The following is an 18876-nucleotide window of genomic DNA, read 5'->3' on the forward strand; positions in this document are numbered from 1 at the left end:
ATTATATGATCTTCTCTCTTTTAAGATAATTTATTTTTTTACTGAAATTAGCTTTATTGTCTCCTTTGGGGCATACAAGTTCATGAAAACAAGGAAACATTATCGATTCCTGAAGACCTACTTCGTGAAAGATACCAAAGTAGATATAACAACAGGGAGAGTTTTCCAAATGAGGTGATGATGAATTTTGGAGTAGAGAAGCATGTGGAGTAGTCTCGTCGAAAATGGTGGCCCAGTAAAACTTCAGCTACAGTCAGTGCTCTCCCCACCTCTTGACTGTTATAACCCAAACTGCACTCAGTCTGGAACAGGAATGACGTAGCTCAATGCCGGCGTGCACGGTCACAGACCTTGCACAGTTGTACAAATCTACTCTCATCCTATAGTAACGTTCACCACTCATGACCTGCGCATGAGTAAGGGGTACCATCTAGCTGAGATCCTTTTGTCAAGGTTTTTTGTTTGTTTGGGGTTTTTTTTTTCTGCACCAAGAAGACACAGTTTGACTGGACCCAACATCCAGAAAACTGAGCTGGTTGCAAGCACGCTCAGCTAGCCCTGAGTATCCTATTGTCACACGCTCCAGGAATTATTATGTATTTCCTGAAACATGACAACATTCTATGCTGAAAGTATGGAAGAAGATATGGGCAGGGCCATAAACAGCTCGCCTCTAAAAGCAATAGATGGTTAACAAGTAGCAGGTTCTGAAGGGTCGGGGAATGAAGTGTGTGTTTAACCAAGACTACTTGTATCCCTTCATTGACACTGGAAGGCGTTGATTTGTGTGGGAATAATTACATTGTAATTGTGGATGGTTCTTCAGTGTTGTTGTGACTCTTCTATTCCTTTCAAGATGCCACCAAAATGTTTAGTGTTTCAAAGTCTGCCAGGAACAGTGTTGTGGGGAATTTGCTGAACTGGAAAATTAGGTGTGATCAAACCAATAAAGTGTTCTTGCAATGAGCTATTGGGGATGGGCAAGGGTTATATTATTCAGAATCTGTCATTTGACAGTATTCAGTTTACTGACATCTTAGTTATATTTTATCCTCTTTTGCTATAATTTGTGAACTTGGTGCTTTAAATTTGTGTCTTAGTTCTGTTTCTCTGTTGTACATCTTTGCTTCTGCAAAGCTGCCCCTTCCTGTCTTTCTGCCTTGGCCTGAGATGGAAGGGTGACTCCCCTCAGAGTATGAAAAGCGCCAACCCAAACTCCCCACGTTCTGCAGATCTGACCCAAGGGGGTATGATCCAAGCCATTTGGGGGATAGTGACCACTTTGAGCCCATCTCCTGCCCTCTCTGTGAAGAATGCTGTACCATCTGCTCAGTGATATCATAAGAAGGGCTCAGTCCAGTCAAGGAGTAGGGAATCTGGTTCATCTAGACCAGGGTCCCCTCGTCTACCCCTGGCATGACAGTAAGCCTACTTACTGCAAACATACATCTTGTTTTTCATGGCTCATATTCAAGGAACCAGAATTTCAGAGCCAACATACTATCAGCATAGAAGAAAATGTTTATAAATTGCAATATATTTTATAAGGATCTTATAATCAGAAGTTAATCTTCTAGATATTTACTGCTTGAATCTTTTCTTGAACTGAGTTATCTGGGTATAGTTTTCATGAGTGATGTATAACAATATATTTTAATGGGAAGTTAAGTTATAATAATTTGAACACTTTCTATTTATTTCTATTTATGATTATCAGGCCAGCATTTTGATACTCACGAGTATCTGAACCTCATCTGAGCAAAGTCCTGTAGTACCGGAGGACTTCTGCCAATAACGTAACGGTAAATTGCCTCAATTATGTAGCTCTTCGTCTGCCTAGTGTTTCATGATTTTCAAGTTGTACGTACTAGAAAGGTTCTGTGGATAAAGTATGAGAGGAAAAAAGCATTATGTACATTAGTTGAAATTGGCATCATGTTGCCAAACTGTAATAAGCCTTAGGGGACCTCAGTGTTGAAACTACTCAATTGAATGCTGCAATTTCCCATAACAATTTAAAAGGCCTGCAGGCATGCTAAAGTCATAGCTGGGTCTTTCAGTTAACACTCTGTAACATGACCCCAAAGTCTCATTTACATCACAGCAATTAAAATATATTCTGTATTACATGTTTACACTATCTACTGTAGAAGTAACCCAACGAGATGCAGCCATATTCCACAAATCATCCTGGAAATCTCTATGTTCCCCATCTCTTCTTGCCAAAGTGGTATTAACATTGCCTGTGGATACACAGAGGGTGATGGTGGTTGCCAAAGGGTAAGACGGTGGGGTGAGGGCAAAGGAAGGCCATCTAACTGGTGATAACTAGTAGTCATTGCTCCTTGGCAATCCACATGAAATTATGTTAGTAGGCTCAGTCCAGTTCATAGGTGACAGGTGTCCATTATGCAAAATAATATAGTAATCATAGCTAATTGGCTTCCTGCTAGTGGTTAGAAGTAGAGTGACCAAAAAATTAAATGAGTATTAAAATAATATACTTCCTAGTCGCAGAAGTGCTGTCCTTAGTCTGGGACAGAAGTGCCGGGCCCATTTGGGAAAATGTTGGAAAAGAATTGCAGGCCTCACCCGAGGAAGACATTTTCATAAATGAGAATTCTTTCCTCAGTGCTCCATCCAAGTTAATTTAGAAGTCCTCCTGGCATATGGATTATAACCATGATTATTAACTGATATCATAACAGTTTTGTGATGACATGAATTGCAAGTTAAATTATTTTAAAGCAAAGCCTCAGTAGCCAAAATTAGATCATATTTTCTCAACAGTGACTGTTGCATTTTCATAATGCCTTTCTTTCCAGAAAACATGGACCAAATTGACCGAGTCCAAATTGTTCCTGTGGTTTAACATTCATTGAGTAGCCACCATTTACCAGCTTACCTTGAAAGTGTGGTTTTTCACAATGGTCTAGAACATACCATCAAGGTATGAAACACCATGGCAGGAGTCCAGCTTCCCTAGCTGGCAGGTAGTCAATGAGAAACCAAGGAAACTGAATTTCTCTGTGTGCCTGTTGGAATGCTCTGGCATGCAGTGCCCTTTTGTGGTCAGGAAGAGAGTTGAAAGAATCCTACTCCAGCAGACATCTAAGAAGGCAACAATTTTATCTGTTGCCTAGGTCTGTTTTAACCCTTTGCCTTGGCTGATAGCTTTACCCCCAGTGATAGCATGGAAGAAAAAAGATATTTTTGATTGAGCCACTTAGTCCAGAGCTATTGTGGTAATTATGGCAAGGGGTTTCCTTTCAGCAGACATAGCCCCCCTCATTGGAGACTTTGCCCACCATTGAGTTGAGCAATGTTGGTCGTGCGCTGGATGGCAGACCCTCACTCACCCTCTGGCAAGTGCCCCTGACAGAGGTAGGCCTGGGCCAAGCCATGTGTACCTGACTCATTGTTTTATAAACATTATAAACATTTTATAAACATTATAAATTATGGACTTATTTGTCTTTGTGATATAGAATATTCTGGAAATCAGAACAGCTGACTAACTGGATACACTTTTCCTCTTTTCACCAGACTATTTGGCAGCATTTATACAAAGTAAAAATATTTGAGTATATGGTACATATGCATTTTAAGGTGTTTAAGTTTAAGGTGAACTTGAGATGTCAAAACATTACATTTCTATGTGAGTCTATACCAAGTCAAGATACATATATATTTACAAACCCTGAGAGTGTTGCATTAAAAAATATTTAAGAACAGACAATAAACACCAGAGAAGAAAAATAGTGAGGAATCGAATCTTCTAGGATAAGTGCACAGACCACTTGCCAGACAGGCTATAAAAATGTTGGTTCTTGGGACACCTGGGTGGCTCAGTTGGTTGGGTGTTCAAATCTTGATTTCAGCTCAGGTCATGATTTCAGGGTCATGAGGTCGAGCCCCACGTCAGACTCCATGCTGGGCCTGGAGCCATCCTGGGATCCTTTCTCTTTCTCTCTCTGTCTGCCCCTCCCCAGCTGCTCTTGCCTCTTGCTCTCTCTTAAAAAAAAAAAAAAAAAAAAGTTGGTTCTTTTTCCCGCAGCCTCTACAGTATCTATAGCAAGCGAAGAGGGCTTACCTAGTTCTCTGGACACTCTGGATAGGAGGACTGCACCCAAAGTTACTTTGAACCCCTGAAGCAGTTCTGGAAGTGACCTATCCCCCAAGGGCTTCCCCCCCTGTCAAGGAGGAAGTGGAGTTTGGGGATCTCTGTCCACATCCCTCCTCGCTCCACAGGGAGATGCCAAGTTGCATGAGACCCTCACCTCCAGCACTGAACCAGGATTTCCTGCTCCCCGGGGGACTGTGAAGAAGGTGCCATTTGGCTGGTTTGGTGCTTTTCAGACTGAGATGAAAACTAGCTGCTGGGCAGCAGATAGAAGATATGTTTATTATAGTAATTTTGCCTGTGGGTTACAGAGGCATGAATAACCACAGTTAGCCTTCATTCTCCAAGTATTTGTGGGTAGTTATCAGGTCTCCACCTAGTTGTTACTAAAATAAACCTCACATAGTTCTTTCAATCCTGAAACTCTAAATCAGCTTCATGGCTCCTCTGGAAAGTTTTCCCAGTGTTCGCCTACTGCTTTCCGCTACCGAGACATAAATATTTGGATAACAATATAGATGGAGTCATTTTGAAATTATCAGTGTGGGAACTATGCTTTTTTCTCATTGGATGGCATAGAATTTTAAAATAAGCTCACAAAAACCCAAACCCCACATTCCACTCAAACATTTAGCAAAATGCCGTTTTCACGACAGCGAGAGCATCACCCTTTGGTCTCAACTTTGTTGAACGGAGCCCTTACCATGGCCATCCCAGCTTTCTCGGAAAAGCCTCACCATACTGGCCACTGTTCTTGGACACTGGACAGTGTTGTGGAATTTAATTATGACAACTGGCTCTTAGCAAGCAGACATTATATTATATGCCAATCACAGCGCTAAATGCTTTTAAGACTTTATCTCATTTGATCTTCATAATCCTTTCTTAAGAAAGATAATGTCATCCGCATTTTAGAGACCGAAATACAGGAAACTACATGTCAGAGAGTTTAAGTAACGTGCCCAAGGTCCTATGACACGCATGTTGTAAATTGTACAGCAAGACTTTAACACAGATCTGTCTGATCAAAACACCTGCCCTCCCAGTTGTGGCTGTATTGAACTTTTTAGTTGGAACACCCCGGGTAAGAATTTGTTGGTTCACAATCGTATTTCTCTCTCGCTCTGAGGTCTGTTTCCTTCTACGCAGACTTCAGCGGCAGGCACGCTTCCTCCCATGGTGACAAAAATGTGCACAAGTCCCACGTTTCATCCTCCCACACGAGCGACTCCACAGTTGCTGGTTCTGAGTAGGCAGGGCCGGGAGTTTCAGTGCGTGTCCTTGAGCTAACCTTCCTGGCATGGATCGGGTCACGTGTTCATTCATCATCCAGTCCCTGAGATCCCTGGCAGGCAGGTCCCGGACCCCAGGACGTGGTCCACTCCACCTGGACCTCCAGAAACCAACCCCCGAGGGGAGTGTTTATGCAGCAAAATAGAAGGCATGCCAAAAAAAAATCCGTATGGCCACACTGGCTGTGATGTAGGAGAGCCTCCTCCTCTGGGAACTGAACCATGTGGGCTGGGAGACAAGCCAAGGGAACGGTGGCTGAGTCCCCCAAGAAACACATAGTATCACAGGGAGGTATCATTTATTTCTTCCTTAGCTGTCTTTCCTTGAAGACAAGTTTGAAAATGTGTGCAATATATTTTATCTTTTCAGGTTGGTCTTGAATCTTCCATCTTTCTTATTCCTCTGGTGAATTTCATTTGGCGATTACTTTTGCATCCCCAGTACCGTGATCTCTGCAAATTATTTATTTTGGTCTTTTCAACATGGCAGCCTCCATTGGCTTTCTTAATCCCGGATCTGTTGGCATCCTGACACAGGTTGTCAAACTACTGTCATTTCTCTCTCTCTCTCTCTTTCTACTCTCTTTATCCCTCTGTGTTTTTTGTCTTATCTTTTTTAAAATTTGTTTTTGTGATGCTTAAACCCCCTCATTTGTGCCAAGATTTGGAAGTGCTTAAGAGTACAGGTCTGGAATTACACCAAAAGGCATTCAAGGTCCATTCGCCTACGTCCAGCCTCCGTGACCTTGGACAAGTCAATTAATGTATCTGGGCCTTCCTTCTCTCTTATGGAAATACCTAGCGAGCTTGTTGTGAGGATTAAGGGAGGTCATATATGTAAAGCACCTGGCCTATCTTAAGCACTCGATAAATAATCAAGATTGAAATTAATAATTCATCAAGGAGCTTTTATGTCCACTCTTCAAGAGAGGAATATACTCAGCACTTAGGGAAATCATATCAGTCTTCATTTCAGAAGCTTGTCCAGTTTTCCATAGCATTCCCAACCGTCGCCTGGTCACTAATACCATTTTTGAGTCCCTTTTCTGATATCATGAGCTGTAGTTGTTAAGCTATCTAGAAGGTTTGCTTATTTTTCTCTCATTGTGATGGAAGGTTTGGATTTGCCATTGATGCTTTTCCGGACTTCCAGTTTGGCAGCCTTTTGAAGAAGTAAATGGAAGACCCGAGTATGAGAATAGCAGCGCCCAGCCCCACCAAGTGCTGGTTGTCTGACCTGGAATTTTTTATTCATTTCCCACATTTGTCCATCCATTAAACAGGTAAATCACACAAACTTGATGGGCTGTTGTTAAAAGTAGAAATACACTGCATATTTGTAGCATAAAAAAGTGTTCTCTAAGTGGTGGTTCTTGGTTTTATTGTGGATTTGCCTATGTCTGGCATGTCCACAGAGGTGAGTGTGCTCGTAGCAAGGCGGTATGACAGTCTGTGACCCAGTTCAATCAGAACAATGCATCGAGTGCTAGCAAAGTTGTCTTTTTGTTGTTGTTGTTGTTGTTGTTGTTTTAACTTAGTGTATACTTGAGGCCATTTGGATAACACAGTATTACCTGCATGACGGGTAACTGTTTCCTTGATTTTTTCCTCTGAACCAGAAAGGACTGCTGGCAAAACTTTCAAAGGCCTGGCTCACGCTGAAACATAGATGAATATGGCAGTGGCCTCTATATTCAGAGTTCTGGTTTCAAACATCATAAAAATACTTAAATAGAGATGATAGATATCCAGGTGGGCAGACAAATTGAGAGGTATTATTTACACTTTACCCTCAAGGCCTGCAAGGTGGGAAAGCTGCATTTAGCTCAACCGTATTAGATCCTTGTGCCTTTTCCCATCTGTTTGGAGTACGGAGATTATGGCCTTTTCCCTACCATTACTGGTGCAGTCGTGACCATAGACCACATAACTGTATTAATATATATTACTATTCTATTCCTCTTGTCCATAATTGTTATCAGGAAGAACAGAATCACTTTTAATTTCAAACCATACAAGCGAATTGCTTTATTTATTTTTAAATCATAGAAGAATATTCTTACTTTACATTACTGAGTGAATGAGCCTCATTATCCATATTTTTTCTTTTTTGATCATTTCCAGTTTCTGTTTCCTTCCTATATAAATAATTTTAAAAGATTTTTAATGATTTGATGAGGTTTAAGCCACTTTTCTTATAGCCTAAGGCACTGTTCTATATATTTTCCAATTAGAAATTTCTCGGTATTCACACTTATTCAGTAGCTATTTTAGTACATTATTCCTATTTGCTTCATTTTCTAAGTTTGCATATTTGCTATCCATGATAAAGCATGGAGAATAATTTTCAGTCTTAAAAGTGCAACCCTCCAATCTATTATTTTTAAAGTAGGCATAAATATATCTTTACGTGAAAGTGTTCACAATGTCAAGTTGAAATGAGTAACAAGATCAAATATTATATGTATATTGCATATATATGAGGCACACATATTCATACAAACATGTACACACATATAGAAAAAGTCTGAAAATGTTAAGAAGGTAGTAATTTTAATGTGTTTTCCTTTGGAGGCGGGGCACTTATCTGTATCCTCTAGTTTCCGAATATCGCTGCTTAATACATGCTTTAAATGAAATATTTTAAATGAAAGAAAAGGGTTGGGATGGGCAGTGCGCTGGGTCGTGTTGAGGGATGGCCTTCTCTGTGTGTCTCAGAGCTATCCCTCTCTGCCATATGCCCAAGCCAGCAACCTGCCAGTCATTCCCAGCTCCTCCCTCTTCCTCACTTGTTCCCGCCCATCCCACGTCACGCCGATGCCCCTTCTATTTCTCACATCCGGCCGCTTCTCCAGATCTTCACCATCCCTTCCGGTTCTCTAGTCCAAGCTGGCATTCTCTTACCTGGACTTACACAAAAATCTGCCAGCAAGCTTCCCTGCTTCCGCTCCAGACCTCCCGCTTCCATGTCGTCTGCCGTTTAGCCGGAGGGATCTCGCGCCATTGTAAATCTGATTGAGCAGGTCAGTGCCCCATTTCACACTCGGCGGCGGGCGCCATTTTGGATGCACCGTGGACAAGGCTGCTGGGCCTATGTGCTGAGGCTCTGCCCCAGCCAGAAAGTTTCCTCTGGACTCGGGTCTCCTCACTCACTGTGCCCCCAACCATCTTGGCATTTGTCCACCAAGCTCTCCTCGGCCTGCAGGCATGTGTTTGAGCAGGTTCCTCTCTCAGCCAGGCCTATTAATGATCCCAACTCTCACCTGTGACACACATGTTTGTTACCAGGTGAATCCTGTCGATCCTATGGGCCTCAACCTAAATGTCATTTAAGGTCTTCTTTTGGCTCTCAGTCGCAATTAGACCATACCTTCCGTTCTCTCTCTTTACAACTTGCGATTTTTTTTTCAGTTTTTCTTACACTTTTAATTGCATATTTATACGTGTGATTAATTATTTAACCTCCCCACCCCCTCTCCATACTCAAATTGAAAGAGGGTAGAGACTGTGTCTTGTTCGTCTCTACATTTCCAGTGCCTCTTGCCATGTTTGACATGTATGATGAGTGAATAAAAAGATGAAAGAACACTAGTCCTTGTGCACAATTCTATGCTAATGCACGTAGATCTGTCCCGTTCTTTTGCATTGCTGCCACGCGTTCCTCTAGCTGGTTTTGTCTTGCTTTCTCATCCGACAGTCTCTGCCTTTTAACACATGTGTGTAGATCATTTATTTTTATAGTTAATGTGATTGTTGTGACACTTAGGTTTCTCTTTTTCCATCCATTTACTTTTAACCTACTTGTGTCTTTATGTTTAAGAATGTTACTTAGAAGCCACATATAATTTTTTTTAACCAGAATGAAACTCTTTGCATTGTGTGAGGTGTTTAGACCATTTACATTTGATGTGATCATTGACCTCCTTAGATTTAAGTCTGTCAACTTGCTCTTTGTATTCATGTTGCCCCATGTATTCTTTGTTCCTCTTCTCCTACCTCCTTTGGATTAGCAGACTCTCAGTGTCTTTATTTTAGTAGTAGCTTTACGGTTTAAAGTATACACCTGTGCTATAACACAGTATCTCTTGAGGTGATATTTTGCCACTTCACATATAATATAAAGAACTGGGACATCTGGGTGACTCAGTTGGTTGAGCCACTGCCTTTGGCTCAGGTCATGATCCCAGGGTCCTGGGATCGAGTCCCGCATCGGGCTCCTTGCTCAGCAGGGAGCCTGCTTCTCTCTCTGCCTCTGCCAGACACTCTGCCTGCTTGTGTGTGCTCTCTTTCTCTAACTCTCTCTCTCTCTGACAAATAAATAAATAAATAAATAAAATTTTTAAAAAAAAAAAAGAACTAACAATAGTATACTCTTTCTCCCCGCCTTCCTTTACAGTGCTGTTGCAAATATGCTTTACTTACACCTATGTTATAAAATTCACAATATACTGTTATGATTTTTATGCAACGAGTCTTATATCTTTTAAAGAGATTTAAATAATAAGAAAAATACCGTACATGTAACCACATAGTTGCCACATCCCAGTGCTGTTCATTCCTTTGCGTGGATCCATATTTCTAACTGACGTTCTTTTCCTTCCACCTAGACCGCTTCCTTTACATTTCTTGTAATGAGAGTCTACTTGTGGTCAACTTTTGTACGTTAGAAATGGTAGACATTTTGCCTTTATTTTTGAAAGATATTTTCATTGAGTAAAGAATTCTAGAATGACAGTGTTGTTTGTTTGTTTGTTTGTTTTTCTTTCAGCATTTTAAAGATATTACTCTATTGTCTTCTCATTCACATTATTTCCAACGGGGACCTCTGTATGTAATGTGCCTTTTTCCTGGGTCTGCTTTTAAGACTTTCTCTTTATCACTGTTTTTTCTTTTTCCATAAACATATATAATTTTGATTACAATCAAATGTCTTGGTATAACTTTCTTTCTGTTTCTTGTGCTTGGTTTTTGCTGAGCCTCTGAGAATCTGTAGGCTTATGTTTATCAAATTTGGTGTTTGCTGAGCTTCTGGGAATCTGTAGGCTTAGTGTTTATCGAATTTGGTGTTTGCTGAGCCTCTGGGAATCTGTAGGCTTAGTGTTTATCGAACTTGGTGTTTGCCTAGCTTCTGGGACTCTGTAGGCTAATAGTGTTTATTGAATTTGAGAATTTTTCAGTTACTATTTCTCCAAATTTCTTCTGTTCACTTCCTGTTTTCTCCTTCAGGGACTCCAATTACATCTATATTGGCCACTGAAAATAATCCCACATCTCACTGATGATGTAATTATGTATTTATTCTCTTTCTCTGAGCTTCATTCTGTTCCGTTTCTATTACTCTATCTTTAAGTCTGTTTCCCTTCTCTTTGGCACTGTGACTCTTCATTCATCCCATCCAGTGTATTTTCCATCTCAGACATGATTGTTTCATCTCTAGAAGTTTGACATTGGTCTCCTTGTTATATCTTCACTGTCTCCATTTAATTTTTTGAATGTATGTTTTGATGTCCTTATCTATTTGTTCTAATACTTGTGTCAGTTCTGAATCTGTTTTAGTGGACTGATTTTTACCCCTCATTATTTTCCTGCTTCTTGGCACACTAGAAATCTTTGATTGTATAACAGACATTGTAAATTTTACCTTGTTGAGTACTGGATATTTTTGTGTTCCTGCAATATTCTTCAGCTTTGTTATAGAATAGTTAAGCTACTTGAAAATAGTTTGATCCTTTCTGGCCCTGCCTTTAAGGCTTCAAATGAGACCAAAACTATGTTTAGTTTAGTGCTAAATTATTCCCCACAACTGAGGCAAGGCCTTTCTGAGTACATTACCTAATAAATTAGGTGGCTTTTCCAATCGGGCTAGTGAGAATATACACTGCTCTTGTCTTTGTGTGAGCTCTGGATACTGTTTCTTATAACTCGGGGGTTCTTTAGAAGGGCAATTTTGCCTCCAGTGTCTGAAAGATTTTTTGTTGTCATGCCTGGGAGGGCTGCTAATACCTACTGGGCAGCATCTAGGAGTGCTGCTGAACATCACACTAGAGGGTAGCCCCCCAAAAAGGAATGTTTCCATATAAAATGTTGATAGTGTGGAGGTTGAGAAATTCTGTTATAATCCTTCCAGATGGCTCATTCTCTGGCCTGCTGTTGTCTCACACACACACATGCTGATTAGTACTCTGCTGAATTCTCAAGGAGGCTCCTCTACAGTCTTCCAGAGTTCTTTCTCCATGCAGGTCTCTTATTTATTATTGTTATCAAACGTCATGTTTAAAGAAAGACACTTGCCTTGAGGCACCTGGGTGGCTCAGTTGGTTAAGCATCTGACTCTTTTTTTTTTTTTTTTTTAGATTTTATTTATTTGACAGAGAGAGATCACAAGTGGGCAGAGAGGCAAGCAGAGAGAGAGAGAGGAGGAAGCAGGCTCCCTGTGGAGCAGAGAGCCCAATGTGGGACTCGATCCCAGGACCTTGAGATCATGACCTGAACTGAAGGCAGAGGCTTAACCCACTGAACCACCCAGGTGCCCCAAGCATCTGACTCTTGATTTTGGGACAGGTCATGATCTTGAGGTTGTGAGATGGAGCCCTGTGTCGGGCTCTGTGCTCAGCAGGGAGCCTGCTTGAGGATTTTCTCTCTCTCTCCCTCTACCCTTTCCCCGGCTTGTGCTCTCTCTCTCTGTCTCTCTTTCAAATAAATAAATAAATATATTTTAAAAAGAAAGAAAGAGAATCTTAGCATCCATATTCATCAGTGATATTGGTCTGAAATTCTCCTTTTTGGTAGGGTCTTTGCCTGGTTTGGGGATCAGGGTAATGCTGGCTTCATAGAAAGAGTCTGGAAGTTTTCCTTCTGCTTCAATTTTTTGAAGCAGCTTCAGGAGAATAGGTGTTATTTCTTCTTTGAAAGTTTGGTAGAATTCCCCAGGGAATCCGTCAGGTCCTGGGCTCTTGTTTTTTGGGAGGTTTTTGATCACTGCTTCAATCTCGTTACTAGATATCGGTCTATTTAGGTTGTCGATTTCTTCCTGGTTCAATTTTGGGAGTTTATAGTTTTCCAGGAATGCATCCATTTCATCTAGGTTGCTTAGCTTATTGGCATATAACTGTTGATAATAACTTCTGATGATTGTTTCCACTTCCTTGGTGTTAGTTGTGATCTCTCCCTTTTCATTCATAATTTTATTAATTTGGGCTTTCTCTCTTTTCTTTTGGATTAGTGTGGCCAATGGTTTATCGATCTCATTGATTCTTTCAAAAAACCAGCTTCTAGTTGCATTGATACGTTCTACTGTATCTCTGGTTTCTACCTCATTGATCTCAGCTCTAATCCTTCCTTGTTTAATCTTCTCAACCAGTAATTATTTACTATAATTATCTTTTTCTGTCCCTATGTCTTCTCAACAAGCATAACTTTTGTTACTCCTAGTAGATTTCTCTTTTGCCATATTTCCTTTCACAGGTTTGTGGTTTTTTTTTTTAATATTTTATTTATTTATTTGACAGACAGAGATCACAAGTAGGCAGAGAGGGAGGCAGAGAGAGGAGGGGAAACAGGCTCCCTGCTGAGCAGAGAGCCCAATGCGCGGCCGATCCCAGGACCCTGAGATCATGATCTGAGCTGAAGGCAAAGGCTTAACCCACTGAGCCACCCCAGGCGCCCCTTTGTGTTTTAACTTTGTGCTTCAAACAAGATATCTTAATTCACTTGTATTCCTCTATTTAAACCTGTAACCTCAAATTTTAGTTGCGCTTAAATTGAGCATTACAAAGAAATCATCATAGTATGATTTTATTTTTGTACTTAATTTTTTAATTCTTTGCTTTGTAAATTTGCTGTAGGAAACAAGATTTCCTCTAAAATTAACAATAGCAATTGATTTCCTCTTGTGCTCAATTGGCATTAATCTAGCTCTTCAGTAAAGGAAATACTTAGAGATTCTTATGGGTGTGCAAAGTTGTACTTATTATTTGATTAACATAATTGGTAATAAATCATAAATACTAACTTACTAGGGAAAATATGAATTGTGAATAACGAAAGGTAAAATTTTCTTGGTATTGTGTACAAATAGCGTAATTTAGATCTGTAATCTAAAATACACTTGAGTAAATTAGTGTTTTTCTGAAGTCTGCTTATTCTTATGGGTGAGATTTTTCAAACTATTACAAACATAGGAGGACGGTCTGGGCAGAAGATATTCAAAGCGACATTCAGGAATTTGTAATTTTTACAGAAAATAACTAACAGTGGGAGTTTGAGGGAATTTGACCGATGGCTTACATAATCCTCGGGATTGGATATTTGTTTTTATTTCAGTTGCTAGATAGACACATAAGTTCACTGAATTTTTTTTTAAGATTTTATTTATTTATTTGATGGAGAGAAAGAGATCACAAGTAGGCAAAGAAGCAGACAGAGGGAGAAGGGGAAGCAGGCTCCCTGCTGAGCAGAGATCCCGGATTCCGGCCTTGATCCCAGGACCCTGAGATCATGACCTGAGCTGAAGGCAGAGGTGTAACCCACTGAGCCACCCAGGTGCCCCAAGTTCATTGAATTTTTGAAGTACAGATGATTCTAGGGATGTTTGTTATAAGCCGGATACATTGTAATCATTGGCTGAAGGATTTTAAAGATATACTAAGTCCAATTAAAATCAGATTACTTGCTAAAAGTGCAATTAAAAAATGTTTCTTTGGAATTAGGAACATGTTATGAAACAGTGTAACGTTGTTAAGGTCTGTGGCCAAGTTTCAAAGCGGGTTTAACTAAAATGTCTGAAATAGACTATATGATTACCCTAAATCTGGTGTCCTGTGCATTCATTTAGTCAACCAAATACTTTGCAGAAAAAATTTGAGAAAAAAAATAATAACCCAATAATGGAATTTGCTTTAAGACCAGCCATGTTTTCCAGAGGTGTGCTGTGGTTAGTAACTGAGTTGTTTTTCAAGGAGCTAAGGAAAGTCAACCAAACTAGCTTGAAATTGTTATATACCTGCTATAGCAAGTTGAATGAGAGCTTTTTGGTCAACTTTATTTCTAATAGTTTTTCCTTTATTTTTTTCAAAGGCCTTGCCCACCATTGCAGCTAAGATCCTGTCCATTAAATGCTTTATGCTAAGTATGTGCAAAGTGAAACTTTTCCTGTGTAGGACTGTGCAATCACCATCAAAATGCTTCGATTTAGCCCTACTTAAGCAGCTACATTTTTTAACCTTCAGATCTTTAGCTGTGAGGGCAGAAGATAATGTAGAAAACCGCCGTTTGAAGTCATACTGAACTCACTGACTTCCATCAGAAGAATTACAGTGGTTGCAAACATTACAGTGTAGATTAAATCCTCGAAGAGTCTGAACAATGTGCAAAAATGGGGAGACAGATGCAAAAGACTTTTTATTGTTTGGAATCACTAAGATCAAAATGTCTCTGTCTTTGATGGTATATTTGAATACTACATCTTGATTTCCCATGGCCCTTCAAAATTGCTTCGCAGATAAAGAAAAGTCATATGTTTGTGGCTAGAGATATTCTATAAAGCTCAAGAATACCTAAAATTATCTTTTTATTACTCATTTATTAGCATTTTATTGATTCTGATTTATAAACATTGGTAACATCACCATAGGGGTGCATCTTTACTATTGATGATATATATCTGTATCGCCACATTAAAGAACTTATTATCTAATTTGCAAGATCATGAAATTGCATCATGGGTTGTATAATAGAGAATACATTTTGCATTCTAAAATGCAAAGGGACAATTAAAGACAGAATGGAAATATGAATGATCTAACGCAGACCGTGATCATTTTTTCTACAAAGGCCCAGGCAGTAAAGAGTTTAAACTTCTCAGGCCAGCAGGTCTCTGCATTAGTTTCCCAGGGTGTAGTAACAAACTACCCCAAACTCAGTGGCTTAAAACAACAGAAGTTTATCTTTTTAGTTCTGGAGGCAAGAAGTATGAAAATGAAGGTATGGGCAGTGCCGTGCTTTCTCTGAAATTCTTGGGAAGAGTCTGGCCCATGTCTCTCTCCTAGCTTCTGCTGTTTGGCCACAGCCCTTGGTGTTCCTCGGCTTAAGCGCTGCAACACTCAGCCTCTGCCTCTGTCCTCACATGGTCGGCTCTCCTATTTGTCTGTATGTGTCTGTATCCAAATCTTCTTCTCTTTGTCTCTTAGAGAGACACCATTAGACTTAAGTCTAATGACATCATTAGACTCAGGACCCACCCTAATCTAATCTAACCGCATGCTTACTCGATTGCTGCTATAAATGCCAGAAGGTCACATTCACCGGTACTAGGCATTAAGACTTTGATGTATCTCTTTGAGAGACACAATTCAGTTCACTGCAGTCTCTGTCGCAACCATTCTACCCTGCCTTTGTAACATGAACACAGCCAAGGACAATACATAAATAAATACATGTACTATGTTCCAATAAAACTTTATTTACAGGGGCGCCGGGGTGGCTCAGTGGGTTAAAGCCTGTGCCTTCAGCTGAGGTCATGATCCCAGGGTCCTGGGATCGAGCCCCACATCGGGCTCTCTGCTCAGTGGGAAGCCTGCTTCCTCCTCTCTCTGCCTGCCTCTCTGCCTATTTGTGACCTCTGTCTTTCAAATAAATAAAATTAAAAAAAAAAAAAAAAACCACCTCTATTTACGAAACAGGTGATGGGTGAGATTTGGCTGGTGTACTAGAGTTCACCAGAGCCTGGTCTAACTGAAGCAAAATTACAGTGGAGGAAAGAAAAAAAAAAAAAAAAAAAAAAAAAAAAGGAAATTTCCTCTGGCTTCAATCAGTACATTTTTTTGTTTGTTTGTTTGGATTTTGGTTTTTTTGTTTGTTTTTTCAATCAGTCCATTTTTAAAGCATAAAAATGCATACATATGTGTATATTTAGCAGTACCTATTTTAAAATAGATGTCAACTCAAGGCAAGAACCAGAAATTTTATAATAATTTCAAAACCCAAAGTTCTATTACTAAGAATGCTTGAGTTAAGGTATTTATGGTCAATGGAAAGCTTTTTTTTTCTTTGATAAATAAGATTTTATTTATTTATTTGAGGGAGAGTTAGCAAGCAAGAGGAAGAAAGAGAGAGAGAGAGATCATGATCGGGGGAGAGGCAGATGGAGAGGGAGAAGCAGACTCTCTGCTGAGCAGGAAGCCAGGTGCAGGGCTGGATCCTGGGACTCCAGGATCATGACCTAAGCAAAGGCAGACACCCAACCGACTGAGCCACCCAGGCACCCCAGCTGAAAGCTTTTCAATGGTCATTTAGTTACGAGAGTTGATATGGCCTTTCTCCTAAGAGATCGAGATCGCTTTGGAAACGAGATTTTTCTTGAACTCACACACATACATTCACTCTGTTAGAAAGAATGTCCTTGATTCTCCCCACTACATATATGCTCCATGAAGGCAGGGACATTGTTTCATTCAATGGTGTGTCCTCAGCACATGGAAGAGAGCCAAATACATAACATTCAATAAATACTGACCTAAGGTAACTTTTGTTTTCCCTGGAACAAAGAGAGTGAATTGGTGTGTTGTTTTAACTGTGTCGTCTAGAACTATGCCCTGTTACTACTGTATCTTGAAATTATTTATTATTTTAAACTCAAAGGAGAGCTACAATAAAAGAAATTCAATTTCTATTGAGAGCTAATGGAAGAATGTGTTAAGAGAATAATGGGCTAATGAATCAGAAGAGGTCAGGGAAAACATCCTAGTTTTTTAAAATTTAATCAGATTCATGGAAAATCAGAAAAGGGTAGGGAAGTCAAGATGTGTTTCAACGGCCAAGGTAAATATTAGCAACTATGCTTAACAGCCCGCTCAGGTCGGTAGCGGAGAAATGTGGAAACCAATGTGAGGGAACCTTCACGGGCAGTAGGAATAGAAGATACAGTTCGGTTCAAGAGATAGCAGGAGGAGCCATCCGGCTTCTCCGAGCAAAGGCTCTGGAGCTCTGTGATCATTCCAGCTCAGAATGTCACCCCCTCCTTATAGCTATATGGAAGGCAGAAGTTGGAAAGTGAAAGGTAGAGGACTCATGATGTTGCTCAGACAGAACAGAGAGTTGTCGGCAGCGTAGATGTAAACTGAACCCTTGTGGGAGAGCCTGAGTCAGCCCCGAGACCTCATGTTGAAAGCACAGTAAAGAGAGGCGTGATGAGTATGATGATAGCCAAGGATCAAGAGAGGGGGAGAAATTCCTTGGGAGAAGGATTCTCCATGGGAGAAAATATCTAAAAAGAAGTCACAGCCCCAAGGATGGGGAACCAAGGAGAAGATCTGGGGCCACCAGAAATCATTTGTTTCAAGTTGATTATGGAATCATTCCAGTAAAAAGTGGATTTAGGAAAGAAGGAGTGGGGTGGGAGCAAACACTGAAGGCTTTGGGGGACCTTCAGATTTAAGAGAAAGATCAAATGAGAAAGAAAAAAATCAAAGGAGGATCATTTAAAATGCAGATTAGGCATGCTAGGCTGGCTCAGAGGAGAGTGACTCAGGATCTCAGGGGCTTGAGTTCAAGCCCACTTTGAGTGTAGAAATTACTTAAATAAATAAATAAACTTAAAAAATTTTTAAAAATGAAATGCTGACTAGCCCTGGGCCACCATCCCTCCTTAGGCGCAGTCACTTTGACCCCTGTCCATTGAGAAAATCAGGAAAAAGGCTGTTGCTAAGCAAAAAAACATAATTCACCTTCTTCTTACTTAATCTTGTCACCTGAAGTTGCAAAAACTACCCCATCAAATTAGCTACTTGAATTGCCTTAAAATGAGAAGAGCACAGGTTTTCTTTCTTTCTTTCTCTTTCTTTCTTTCTTTCTTTCTTTCTTTCTTTCTTTCTTTCTAAGATTTCATTTATTTATTTGAGAAAGAAAGAGCACACACACGCGAGCGTAAAGGGGGTAAAGGAGGGGGGAACAGAAAAGCAGGCTCCCCACTGAGTGGGAAACCCGATGTAGGCTCCATCCGGGGACCCCAGGATCATGACCTGAGCCCAAGGCAGATGCTTAACTGACTGAGCCAACCTGGCACCCCTGGGATAAGGCAGATTAAATTCATTTTCTAGAAAGGAAAATGCATTTTTAGGAGAGGAATAGGAGAGAAGGATCTGCTTTTCCATAGTTGAAGATGTTTAGGTCCTTGAAACATGAAAATTGTGCCAGCAGAAGAAAAAGTCCTTGCAAAAATTAATAGAATGTCCAAGGTACAATTTGCTCCTACCCTTAAAAAAAATCAAAAGAAATAAAATAGTATACATTTTTGTAAGAAAAAGAAAGGGAATTTATTTGTGAATGGAGAAAATGCAATGAGAGAAAATTGCCCCATGTTTAACCAACATATGGAGGCCAACTTGAGCTGGCTTCTGTATTGAAATCTGATCTTGAGATTAATGTTTTGTATTAATGTGAAAAATCAGTTATACTAGCTTAAGC

At 40.1% G+C, this 18876-nt stretch overlaps 1 protein-coding gene across 4 annotated transcripts in view; it reads left to right on the plus strand.

Moving 5' to 3' along the window:
- Positions 1-18876, plus strand: part of TENM3 (teneurin transmembrane protein 3) — a 592885-nt gene that overhangs the window by 140001 nt on the left and 434008 nt on the right. The gene's annotated exons all lie outside the window — the stretch shown is intronic.

The sequence above is a fragment of the Lontra canadensis genome, unplaced genomic scaffold, assembly GCF_010015895.1.
Source record: "Lontra canadensis isolate GAN:19392208 unplaced genomic scaffold, GSC_riverotter_1.0 scaffold39, whole genome shotgun sequence".
NCBI lineage: Eukaryota > Metazoa > Chordata > Mammalia > Carnivora > Mustelidae > Lontra > Lontra canadensis.